The following is a 12,581-nucleotide window of genomic DNA, read 5'->3' on the forward strand; positions in this document are numbered from 1 at the left end:
AGAAGAACCAGGATAAGTGATTTTACAAAACCCAACAAAGAAAAAACAATTTAAAGAAATGGTTAGTGGTGTTATGTGCTCAAGGATAATGAGACTCTATGAAAAGTTTTTTTTTTTTTTTTTTTAATGGCAATAGAGAAACCAATGTCCAAGTCTGCCAACTTAATAGCAGGTGCAGAAACCAGATGGCAACTTTACAACCCCAATTGCTTTTTGGACCATCTAGTCATATATTTTGGTTTATCAAGGTGTGATGAGATTATTTATATAGTACACTACAAGGATATAAAAAGAAAAGAGAATTATTGATATTAATATTCTGATTTAAACCTATACAGTCCACAAAATAGTTACTTGAATCGTAAATCTCCATATTTTCTGTGGTTGTTAGTCACTCAGCTGGGTCTCACTTTTGGGGACCCCATGGATGATAGCCTGCCTGGCTCCTCTGTCCAGGGGACTTCCCAGGCAAGAATACCAGAGTGGGTTGCTATTCCCTTCCTCAGGGGATTTTCCCAAAGTAGGGATTGAACCCAGGTCTCCCGCCTTGCAGGCAGATTCTTTACCATCTGAGCCACAAGGGAAGCCCACATCTACATCCACACACACATATATACACACGAGACATAAAATATTACAACATTCACAGTACTAGTGATGTGGTAGGTTACTGACAAACTGCCCTTATTAGAAAATTAACATAACCCTGAGTCAGCTTGGGAAAAGCCTTTATTTCGGTTGCATAGGGAGCCTCCTCTGTTTCCATTGTCAACACTGGTATCATTTATTGCTTCTACATTAATGCTCCAGCTCACTCAGGCAGTGTGGTAATTAATGTCAAGTTGTCACTTATATAACCTCACAGTAAAGAATGAATAGCTGATGATATATTCTGGAAGATGGAAAGGAAGACAATCCTGGCAATTGGTTGAAGCGAAATAATGTTTCTACAGGAGTCCAGAAGAATACTCTGCCTGTACTGAAGGGAGAGAGTGTGAGACATCATGCGGGGAATTGGGTGGGGGAAGACTTTAAGAAAACAGAATGAAAAAGGGTATGACTACAAGTGATAAGAAAAACATTTTCTTCCCCTACTGATTGATCTGTGAGTGAACCATAGGTTTCTGAGCAAGACACACCAAGTAATTGCTAAGACAACCCATGGCTGGTGCTGTGGTCCAGGATAAGGGAGAATTCCCCAGGAGTTGGTAGTTTGAGCATCTCAGAAGTCAGAAGAATGCTGTGGGAGTCAAAATGGTGTGATTTTCCAGTCCTAAGCAATTGTAAACTAGGTCAAACCCACACAAAATCAGGAACTTTGTAATAACAGGGGAGAAATATGCTGAATTCCCATACTAACTAGGGAGTTAATGATGAATTACATTAATTAAACTTATTAATATAACCCTGGGGCATCTTGGAAAATCAATATCTGGGGAAAGTTATGCAAGAATGCACCATTATTACTTGAATCTGAAATGATGTTCTAACAGCAGAGACATATCTGTAGCTTCCTGTACAGTTACTCAAAATTTAACTGCTTGTTCATCCACAATAGACTCACTTTCTTATCATGTGAACATTGTTGAATATACAGCAACCCCACATTTTTTCTCTACTATCCAATTCAAAACTGTTGTTGAAATTGCTCATGAATACTTTCCCCCACCCCCGTTTAGTCTTTAACTTGTGTTCGATTCTTTTGCAACCCCATGGACTTAGCCCACCTGACTCTTCTGTCCATGGGATTTCCCAGACAAGAATTCTGGAGTGGGCTGCCATTTCCTTCTCCAGGGAATCTTCCTGACCCAGGGATCAAACCCATGTCACATGCTTTAGCAGACAAATTCTTTACCATTGAGTCACCAGGGAAGCCTCATGAATACTTGGGATTGACATGATTTTTAACTCTGTGTTATGAAAAGTGCTGCATACACTCCCCAGGCTGAGGCTGATAACAGATAATTTCTAAGAAGCTCATTACTTAAAATCAACCTATCACAAAAGTCCTATAACCTTTGATTGTTTCTTCCATTGCCCTATTTTTACCAGTCCCTCCCACCTACATCCATGGCTAAAAGGACGTATTACACAATTGGTCTATATCAGATCCACAGGCTCTCAGCCTTCAAGTCTCCCCACTCACTTAAACCCTGACAAAATTTTAGCATCATTTCAAGCCTTTCTTTCAATAATGGAAGCTTGTTATAAAATCGATGTGATGTATATTTTCGCAGAACCCTTCTTTAGAACTATGCATGCAAGCACATATACACACACATCACACACAAATGCGGATCAAATTTTAATGCATAAAACTCTACTAAACATGGTACCTGAACAATGTAAATAAGTACGCAGTTACGGAAGTTAAAGGAACTTTTTCTGCTATTCTGACTCTAGTTGATGCAGCTGATGTACAGTGTGTAGTCTTCACTACTCCGCTCATGGAATGAATGTATTCCCTCCATACCTATGAGTCTGCTCAACTTCTAAGGAAGTTTCAAGATATAAACCTTTGGTATCACCTGTTGAACCAGGAACACACAAACCAGATGACCTGAATTCAGTTTCATGTAGGGCTCCCCCATCTCCATGTTTCCCTTAAATCTCATACAAGGGTAAATTGCCATTTCATTATGGTGCAACAGAATGGACTTCCTCTAGACCAAAACTTGACCCACAGTCGAATCCACAGCTGAATGACTGCTGAATGGCTCCTGTTTATGGAATCGTGAAGTGAAATTCTGTGCTAAGACTTTAATACTGGGTTCTGTCACTTTCCGTGTCACAGCCCATTTCTTTTATGGACTCATTGCTTTCTGTCAGGTACTGCTCTTGTAAAGGCATAGGCATGTGATAAAAAAAATTTTTTTCTTATTTCGGATTCTCTCAAAGCCAGACACTGAGCTGAGAATTCAAGCGCAAGGTGATTTATGAAGGAAGGGCTCCGAGGAGGCACTAGCAAGTGGCCAGACAACGGGATAAGGAAGTTGGAGGCGCCCAGCCTGCCTGAGGCTGTGCAGAGCTCCGGGCTGTAAATCATGCCTTGGAGTTTGCTCTGCTTTGAGACAAATGAGCGTGGGGTTTATGCTCCAATCACAGACCATCAGTTACAGGCTGCCTCAGGAGCAAGGAGGTGACATCCAATCCCTCCAGACAGATGAGGCTCTCTGGTGACTCAAATTTATCCCCAAAAGAAGGTTACAGGTGCAAATGCAGTTAGGAAAACCACAGGAGCCTGGTGGCGAGGCTCAGAGCAGGTAGAAAGAATGACCTGGTGAGTCAGGGCTTAGGGAATGGGGGATGGGAAGAGCTTCTAGAAATCTCTCCCCCAGAAGGATTCTATTTGACTGGTTGATACTAGGAAAGAAACCCATTTGAAATCCCTGGAGGCTGGCCAAAAGGTTTGCTGACAACAAACAGAGAGGCACTTTTCCACCAAAATCTGCAGAACTAAGGAGCATGGGAAGCCAGCATTCGGGCCGGGTCAGGCACCCACCCCCACAGCTGCTGGTGGAAAGCTGTGTCTGCAGCCTCAGCAGCTCAGAGTCCCCTGAGGACCCCTCAGGACCCCATGGCCTATGGCCTCAGAGGGTACGGGAAGCTTTGGGGAGCGGCTTTAGCAGCTAAGGGAACACTGGCTTATGTATATATCGTTTGGTTCTGCCCTGCGGAAGGTCCAAGCTATAGTGAACAGAGCAGAGGGGATGCATAAGCTTGTGCAATCAGCAAGTCCCCTGCATACAAACGTTCTGGGAACATATTTGTAAATCCTATTTGTTCCTAAGCTCAGCAAAGTTAGCCGAGGTTCCCAACCAACACACTGTCATATAGCCTTTGCCGTATTGTTTATAGGGGCTTCCCTGGTGGCGCTAGTGTTAAAGAACCTGCCTGCCAACGCTGAAGATGTAAGAGATGAGGGCTCGATCTCTGGGTCAGGAAGATCCCCTGGAGAAGGGCCTGGCAACCCACTCCAATATTCTTGCCTGGAGCATCCCGTGGACAAAGGAGACTGGCGGGCTACAGTCCATGGGGTTGCAAAGAATTGGACACAAATGAAGTGACTTAGCATGCAGGTAATGTTTATAACACTTTTCACACAGATAATACATAAACTATAAACACAAAAAATGAACATTTTTAATCATACAGTTTAGTACCTTGAAAAGTACAGAAGTACAGAACAACAGTTGGCACACAGGCACTGGCACTGAGCGAACAGGCAAGGAGAGTGTCGGACTGGAAAAGGGAGAGGAGGTGGGAGATGGCAGAGCTGAAGGATGCTCAGCAGCAGGAGATGGACAGCGGGCTGCACTCTCAGTCACTCCCGACACTGATATAACATTCACATCTTCGAGAGTTCACAGCTTGAAGGGCCATATGTAGAGGACTTAATGTTTCTTTGGCATTTGAGGGGGATAAACCACTTACTTGGCTTCCCGGTGGCTCAGTGGTAAAGAAGCCACCTGCCAATGCAAGAGATGCGAGTTTGACCCCTGGGTCAGGAAGATCTCCTCGAAAAGGAAATGGCAACCTACTCCAGTATTCTTGCCTGGAGAATTCCATGGACACAGGAGCCTAGCGGGCTACAGTCCACGGGGTCATGAAAGAGTTGGACACGACCGAGCACACACAGCAGGATAGACTCTCTGTCTTTCAGAGAGGCAGAATAGAAAAGAAAGCAGAAAGATGACTGCCCAGAATGCGCCTTTAAACTGTTATCACCACACTGCAATAGGAACAGAGGTATACCTCAAATAAAGCTCTTTCTCAGGGTGGTCTCAGATCTTATCTCACTGTGGCCAATCTCTTGGGGATGCCTAAATTCTGTGAGAGGTAAAGACTGGTTTTGAAGCTGGGAAAAAAGTTTGAGTGTGTTTTCATTGTGATCAGTTTAAATACAGTGAATTTTATTATATTAATCCAAAAAATGCTAGACATTCAATGAATAAAAAATTCCATCTTTATTTTTGCTGTTAAAAAACTCTGTTACTCTATATAAAGCACTATAATTGGCATCAGTGAGTGGCACATTTTGTAACAATAACTTCAGCTATCTATTTTGACAATTGCTCTGCACAGAACGCTTTGCTAAAATCTTAATAAGCAGTTTTTCAGACATAAAATTCATTTTCTTTCTATGATATAATGGTCAGCCATTCGTGATACAAATGGCATGACAGACACTGACATAAAATTTTTAATTGTAAATATGAAATTTTATCTTTCCTCTTTCTTTGTAATCAGTGGAATGTGCATGTCATTCTTGTCAATGTCTTAATCTATTTACGCTTCTTAGTTGCTGAATCACGTCCAGCTCTGCAAGATTCCATGGACTGTAGCCCACCAGGCTCCTCTGTCCATGGGACTTTCCAGACAAGAATACTGGAGTGGGTTGCCATTTCCTTCTCCAATCTCTTTATAATCATTTTAAAGTATCTTTCTTACTGTGTTAAGCAGCTTGTATGTGCAAGTCTTCTGCAATTCATTTTATAAAAGACAGAAACTATCCTCAGAGTGAAAAAGAGATTGATTGGCAAATATGCTTGAGGTTTTAACTGATAAATTTCACCATCAGTCATGGAAGTAAAGATAATTCAATATTTATATCCTTCCACACAATTCTTTCCCCTTGGACACCAAGGAGATCAAACCAGTCAGTCCTAAAGGATATCAACCCTGAATATTCATTGGAAGGACTGATGCTGAAGCTCAAATACTTTGGCCACCTAATGCAAAGAACTGACTCATTGGAAAAGACTTGATGCTGGAAAAGACGGGAAGGAGAAGAGGGCAACAGAGGATACAATGACTGGATTGGCATCACCGACTCAGTGGACATGACTTTGAGCAAACTCTGGGAGATGGTGAAAGACAGGGAAGCCTGATGCGCTGCAGTCCACGGGGTTACAAACAGTCAGACATGACTGAGCAACTGAACAACAACGAAAATACAATTCTCATTCATCTATAAAGAATAACATTTTCTATAAAATAACAGTACTTTATGAAAAATGTTAAAAATAACTGAAGTGACTCCAACTAGGTATCATGGTTATCTGATGCTAAATTTTTAAGTACAATTTGAGGAATTTATTTTATAATAAAACTGCTTTCCATATATGATAATCTTGTGTGCTATTGGTATTTTTTGTTTCATTACTCTTTGTCTGTGCCAATGAGTTTTTTATATAAAATACAGGCATACCACTTTTTATTGTGCTTCTCTTTATTCTCTTCATATATTGCCTTTTTTAAAATACAAATTAAAGGTCTGTGTCAACCCTACATCAAGCAAGTTTACTGAAATCATTTTTCCAACAGCATCTGCTTACTTGGTCTCTCCCTGTTGATTATATTCTTTGCAGCCAAAAATGGAGAAGCTCTATACAGTCAGCAAAAACAAGACTAGGAGCTGACTGTGGCTCAGACCATGAACTCCTTATTGCCAAATTAAGACTTAAATTGAAGAAAGTGGGGAAAACCACTAGACCATTCAGGTATGACCTAAATCAAATCCCTTATAATTATACAGTGGAAGTGAGAAATAGATTTAAGGGCCTAGATCTGATAGATAGAGTGCCTGATGAACTATGGAATGAGGTTTGTGACATTGTACAGGAGACAGGGATCAAGACCATCCCCATGGAAAAGAAATGCAAAATGGCTGTCTGGGGAGGCCTTACAAATAGCTGTGAAAAGAGGAGAAGTGAAGGGCAAAGGAGAAAGGGAAAGATATAAACATCTGAATGCAGAGTTCCAAAGAATAGCAAGAAGAGATAAGAACACCTTCTTCAGCGATCAATGCAAAGAAATAGAGGAAAACAACAGAATGGGAAAGACTAGAGATCTCTTCAAAAAAATCAGAGATACCAAAGGAACATTTCATGCAAAGATGAGCTCGATAAAGGACAGAAATGGTATGGACCTAACAGAAGCAGAAGATATTAAGAAGAGGTGGCAAGAATACACAGAAGAACTGTACAAAAAAGATCTTCACGACCCAGATAATCACGATGGTGTGATCACTCACCTAGAGCCAGACATCCTGGAATGTGAAGTCAAGTGGGCCTTAGAAAGCATCACTACGAACAAAGCTAGTGGAGGTGATGGAATTCCAGTTGAGCTATTTCAAATCCTGAAAGATGATGCTGTGAAAGTGCTGCACTCAATATGCCAGCAAATGTGGAAAACTCAGCAGTGGCCACAGGACTGGAAAAGGTCAGTTTTTATTCCAATCCCAAAGAAAGGCAATGCCAAAGAATGCTCAAACTACCGCACAATTGTACTCATCTCACACACTAGTAAAGTAATGCTCAAAATTTTCCAATCCAGGCTTCAGCAATATGTGAACCGTGAACTTCCTGATGTTCAAGCTGGTTTTAGAAAAGGCAGAGGAACCAGAGATCAAATTGCCAACATCTGCTGGATCATAGAAAAAGCAAGAGAGTTCCAGAAAAACATCTATTTCTGCTTCATTGACTATGCCAAAGCCTTTGACTGTGTGGATCACAATAAACTGTGGAAAATTCTGAAAGAGATGGGAATACCATACCACCTGATCTGCCTCTTGAGAAATTTGTATGCAGGTCAGGAAGCAACAGTTAGAACTGGACATGGAACAACAGACTGGTTCCAAATAGGAAGAGGAGTTCATCAAGGCTGTATATTGTCACCCTCTTTATTTAACTTATATGCAGAGTACATCATGAGAAATGCTGGACTGGAAAAAACACAAGCTGGAATCAAGATTGCCAGGAGAAATATCAATAACCTCAGATATGCAGATGACACCACGCTTATAGCAGAAAGTGAAGAGGAGCTAAAAAGCCTCTTGATGAAAGTGAAAGTGGAGAGTCAAAAACTTGGCTTAAAGCTCAACATTCAAAAAACGAAGATCATGGCATCCGGTCCCACCACTTCATGGGAAATAGATGGGGAAACAGTGGAAACAGTGTCAGACTTTATTTTTCTGGGCTCCAAAATCACTGCAGATGGTGATTGCAGCCATGAAATTAAAAGATGCTTACTCCTTGGAAGGAAAGTTATGACCAACCTAGATAGCATATTCAAAAGCAGAGACATTACTTTGCCAACAAACGTTCATCTAGTCAAGGCTATGGTTTTTCCTGTGGTCTTGTATGGATGTGAGAGTTGGACTGTGAAGAAGGCTGAGCGCCGAAGAATTGATGTTTTTGGACTGTGGTGTTGGAGAAGACTCTTGAGAGTCCCTTGGACTGCAAGGAGTTCCAACCAGTCCATTCTGAAGGAGATCAGCCCTGGGATTTCTTTGGAAGGAATGATGCTAAGCTGAAACTCCAGTACTTTGGCCACCTCATGTGAAGCGTTGATTCATTGGAAAAGACCCTGATGCTGGGAGGGATTGGGGACAGGAGCAGAAGGGGACGACAGAGGATGAGATGGCTGGATGGCATCACTGACTCGATGGACATGAGTCTGGGTGAACTCCTGGAGTTGGTGATGGACAGGGAGGCCTGGCGTGCTGTGATTCATGGGGTCGTAAAGACTTGGACACGACTGAGCGACTGATCTGATCTGATCTGATAATATTTCAAAATTTTCACAATCATATTTGTTATGGTGATCTGTGATCAGAGATCTTTGATGTTACTATTGAAATTGCATGGGGTGCCATGAGCTGCGCCCATAGGAGACAGGGAACTTAACTGATAAATATTGTGTATGTTCTGACCAGTCCACTGACCAGCAGTGACCCCTCATCTGTCTCTTTCCCTTATAGCCTCCCTATTCTCTGAGACACAATCACATTTGAATTAGGAAGATTAATAACCCCACAATGGCCTATATATATTCAAAGAAAAGAGTTTCATGTCTCTCACTTTAAATCAAAAGCTGGGAATGATAAAGCTTAGTGAGCAGCACATGTCAAAAGCCCAGATCATCCAAAAGGCCTCTTGCAGCAAACAGTTAGCAAAGTTTTGATACAAAGGAAAAGTTCTTGAAGAAATTAAAAGTGTTACTGCAGTGAACACATAAATTATAAGAAAGCAAAACAGCTTTATTGCTGATATGGAGAAATTGTGAGTGGTTTGGATAGAAGGTAAAACCAGCCACAGTATTTCCTTAAGCCAACACCAAACCCAGGAAAGGCCCTAACTCTCTTCAATTCTGCAGAGGCTGAGAGGTGAGGAAGCTGCATAAGAAAAGTGGAAGAGGTTGATTCATAACGTTTAAGAAAAGAAGCCTTCTCCATTGAATAAACGTTTAAGATAATAAAGCAAGGCTTCCCAGGTGGCTCAGTGGTAAAGAATCCACTGGCCAAATCAGAAGACGCAGGTTCGATCCCTGGGTTGGGAAGATCCCCTGGAGAAGGAAATGGTAACCTGCTCTAGTATTCCTGTCTGGGAAAGCCCATAGATAGAGGAGCCTGACAGGCTACAGTCCATGGGGTCACAAAATATTCAGACATGACTTAGTGACTAAACAACAAAAATAAAGCAACAAGTGTTGATGTAAAAGCTGCAGAAAGTTAGACAGAAAATCTAATTGAGATCATTAATAAAGGTAGTTACAGTAAACAATAGGTTTTCAATGTAGATGAAACAACTTTTATTGGAAGAAGATGTTATCTAAGAATTTCATGGTTAGAGAGGAGAAGCCAATGTCTCGCTTCAAAGTTTCAAAGGTCAAGCTGACTCTCTTGTTACAGGCTAATGCAGCTGATGATTTGACCTTGAAGCTAATGCTCATGTCCCATTGCAAAAATTCTATGGCTTTTAAGAATTATGCTGTGTGTGTTAGTTGCTCAGTCATGTCTGACTCTTTGCAACCCATAGACTGTAGCCCGCCAGGCTCCTCTGTCCATGGAATTATCCAGGCAAGAATACTGGAGTGGGTTGCCATTCCCTTCTCCAAGGGATCTTCTCGACCCAGAGATCGAACCCAGGTCTCCTGCACTGCAGGCAGATTCTTTACCATCTGAGCTACCTGGGAAGCCAACACAGCTAAATCTACTCTACTTATACTCCATCAATGGAATAACAACAGAGCCAGGATAACAGCATGTCTTTTTACAACATAGTTTTCTAGATATTTTAAGCCCACTGTTGAGATCCACTACTCAGCCGCAAGGTTTCCTTTCAAAACATCACTGCTCATTGTCAATGTACCAGGTCACCCAAGGGCTCTGCTGGGGATTTCCAGTGAAGTTTAGTTTAGTCTCAGAACTTACAGCTCTGAGAACTGCCTCAACCTATGCCATCTGTGGATTATCTAGTCCCCTGCACCTGGCAAGTCACACGTTCTTTTCTTCTTCCACGTTTTCCTCATAGAGCTCCTGTACAGCGAATGTGAAAGAAACAGCAAAACAGAGAAACAGTTTGACTATACTCCTCGACCAAATGCTCAGAGTCCCAGTACTCAAACTTTAAACTGTCCAGATTTTGCCCAAATGCTGACTCTAACCTTAAACAAAACTTAACCATTCTTCATGTCAGCATGAATTCATAGCTTCCTAACTCATCAGCTTCAAAAAAGTAAGTGATACAATGAAAAGGGATGTAAGGTTCTGACAATCAGTCATGATGGAAACCAGTGTGCTTGCTCTGAAGTATACACACACCAAGAATAACATGTGGGAAGCTTCTTTTTTGTTAGCATGGACAATGTAAATTGTTCAAACTATTAGACAGTTTTGACTTGTACTCTCTATTTTAACAATGGCAAAGTGTGTCACTGGCAAAGAGTTACAGTTCATCTAAATATAAAGCTCCCAAACACATCATGCAGTCATCCCGAGACACAGATTTCAGTAAGATTACTGGCAAAACGCTCATCATACACACAATCACCTCGCTCTTGAGCGCATGCCTATGCTTCTTCTTATTGCCGTCACCTCCCTGGGGCAGGCTGAGCCCACCCTGAGAGGCTGCACTCTTGCAACTGGTACAATTCCTCTGTGCTTTGAACAGAGAACAAGCGATGAAACAAGAGAAAACTCATAAGAACATTGTAATCATGCTTCCAACACTGTCCACCAATTTTCTACCCTGAGACCACGAGAAAGGAACACTGCATGTAGTGAAAGGATGTCTACTATCAGCGCAAGACAGGGCTTAGCTGGGAGAAGCAACTCATCCCTCAGCAGATGATGCTTCATAAACTGAGCTATGCTGCTGAAAGCTGAACTCCTGACCACTCTCCACTGAGGTCTTCCTGTTCATGAACCACATGTTTCTCGTTCAATAAAATATTCGTATCAAGTAAAGCTCTCTGAATTTTCTCTTGACAGAAGCAGTAGCCATAGTAAACTGATAGCATTTCTATGCACACTTAGAGTTGAAGCGTGTGTGTATGTGTGGGTGTGTGTTAGTTGCTCAGTTGTGTCCCAAGCTTTACAAGCCCATGGATTATAACCCGCCAGGCTCCTCTGTCCATGGGATTCCCCAGGTAAGAATAGTGGAGTGGTTGCCATTCCTTTTCCAAGGAATCTTCCTGACTCAGGGATCAAACCTGGGTCTCCTGCACTTCAGGCAGATTCTTTACCATCTGAGCCATCAAGGAAGCCCCTAGAGTTGAAGGAATATAATCAATTATTTCCAAATGCTTGCCTTTGCTGATGAGATAAATAATTCACAGAGAACAGGAGCAATGCAATCCTAAACTCTGGCACTTGGAATCTTACATGAGTGAGTCAGGTGTCCTGAACCCTCATCTAATTCTTTGGGCATCAGGCCAGCTGCCTGCTGACAACCAAACAATCAGCTGTAGTGCCAACAGGCGGTGGAGACAGCTTTAAACATGGTAAATAAAAATTATGTTGACATCTTTATCCAACCATTAACAAGAAGGGGGAGGGAATTTCAAACTCCTTCCTGGAATGTTATAAAGCTAGGCATGAAATACTGCACAGAAAAATCTGGACAAGGAGAAAGATACTGAGAGGAAGGAGTGGAGATCAAGACATCAGTTGGAAATACTTGACAAATGAATAAACTTCAGAATTATGAATATAAAACACAAATACTCTTGGGTTGCTTACATTACAGAACATACCTAAAAGTGACCAAAGATTTCATTTCTTATTTCTTCAGATTTTCTGAAAATGTATTTATATAAAATGCATAAAACTAATGTTAAAGGCAAATGTTTAAAATACAAGGGAAAAAAAAACCCTACACAGTAAAAAACCGAAACAAACCATAAAACCCACATAGCAATAGTGGCCACTGGTTCCTGTATCATCACAGAATAACTCAATTCAGAAAATGAATCAAGAAATTCAACAATTACATACAAGAACAGTTTATAGTTAATATGAATGTGTTCTCAGTCACACAGTTGTGTCTGACTCTTTGTGACACCATGGTCTAGCCCGCCAGGTTCCTCTGTCCTTGGGATTCTCCAGGCAAGAATACTGGAGTGGGTAGCCATTTCCTGTTCCAGGTGATATTCCTGACCAAGCAATTGAGCCCACGTCTCTTACGTCTCCTGCATTGGCAGATGGATTCTTTACCAGTAAGCACCACCATATCTAAGATCAAATACACAAAACTCAAGATCTCCTATGATAAGGAGGTGGAGCTCCCAATACTGCA

General features: G+C 41.6%; 1 protein-coding gene across 25 annotated transcripts in view; it reads right to left on the reverse strand.

Annotated features, from left to right (window-relative positions):
* Positions 1 to 12,581, reverse strand: part of LOC129636178 (uncharacterized) — a 431,707-nt gene that overhangs the window by 124,487 nt on the left and 294,639 nt on the right. The gene's annotated exons all lie outside the window — the stretch shown is intronic.

The sequence above is a fragment of the Bubalus kerabau genome, chromosome 21, assembly GCF_029407905.1.
Source record: "Bubalus kerabau isolate K-KA32 ecotype Philippines breed swamp buffalo chromosome 21, PCC_UOA_SB_1v2, whole genome shotgun sequence".
Classification (NCBI taxonomy): Eukaryota; Metazoa; Chordata; class Mammalia; order Artiodactyla; family Bovidae; genus Bubalus; species Bubalus kerabau.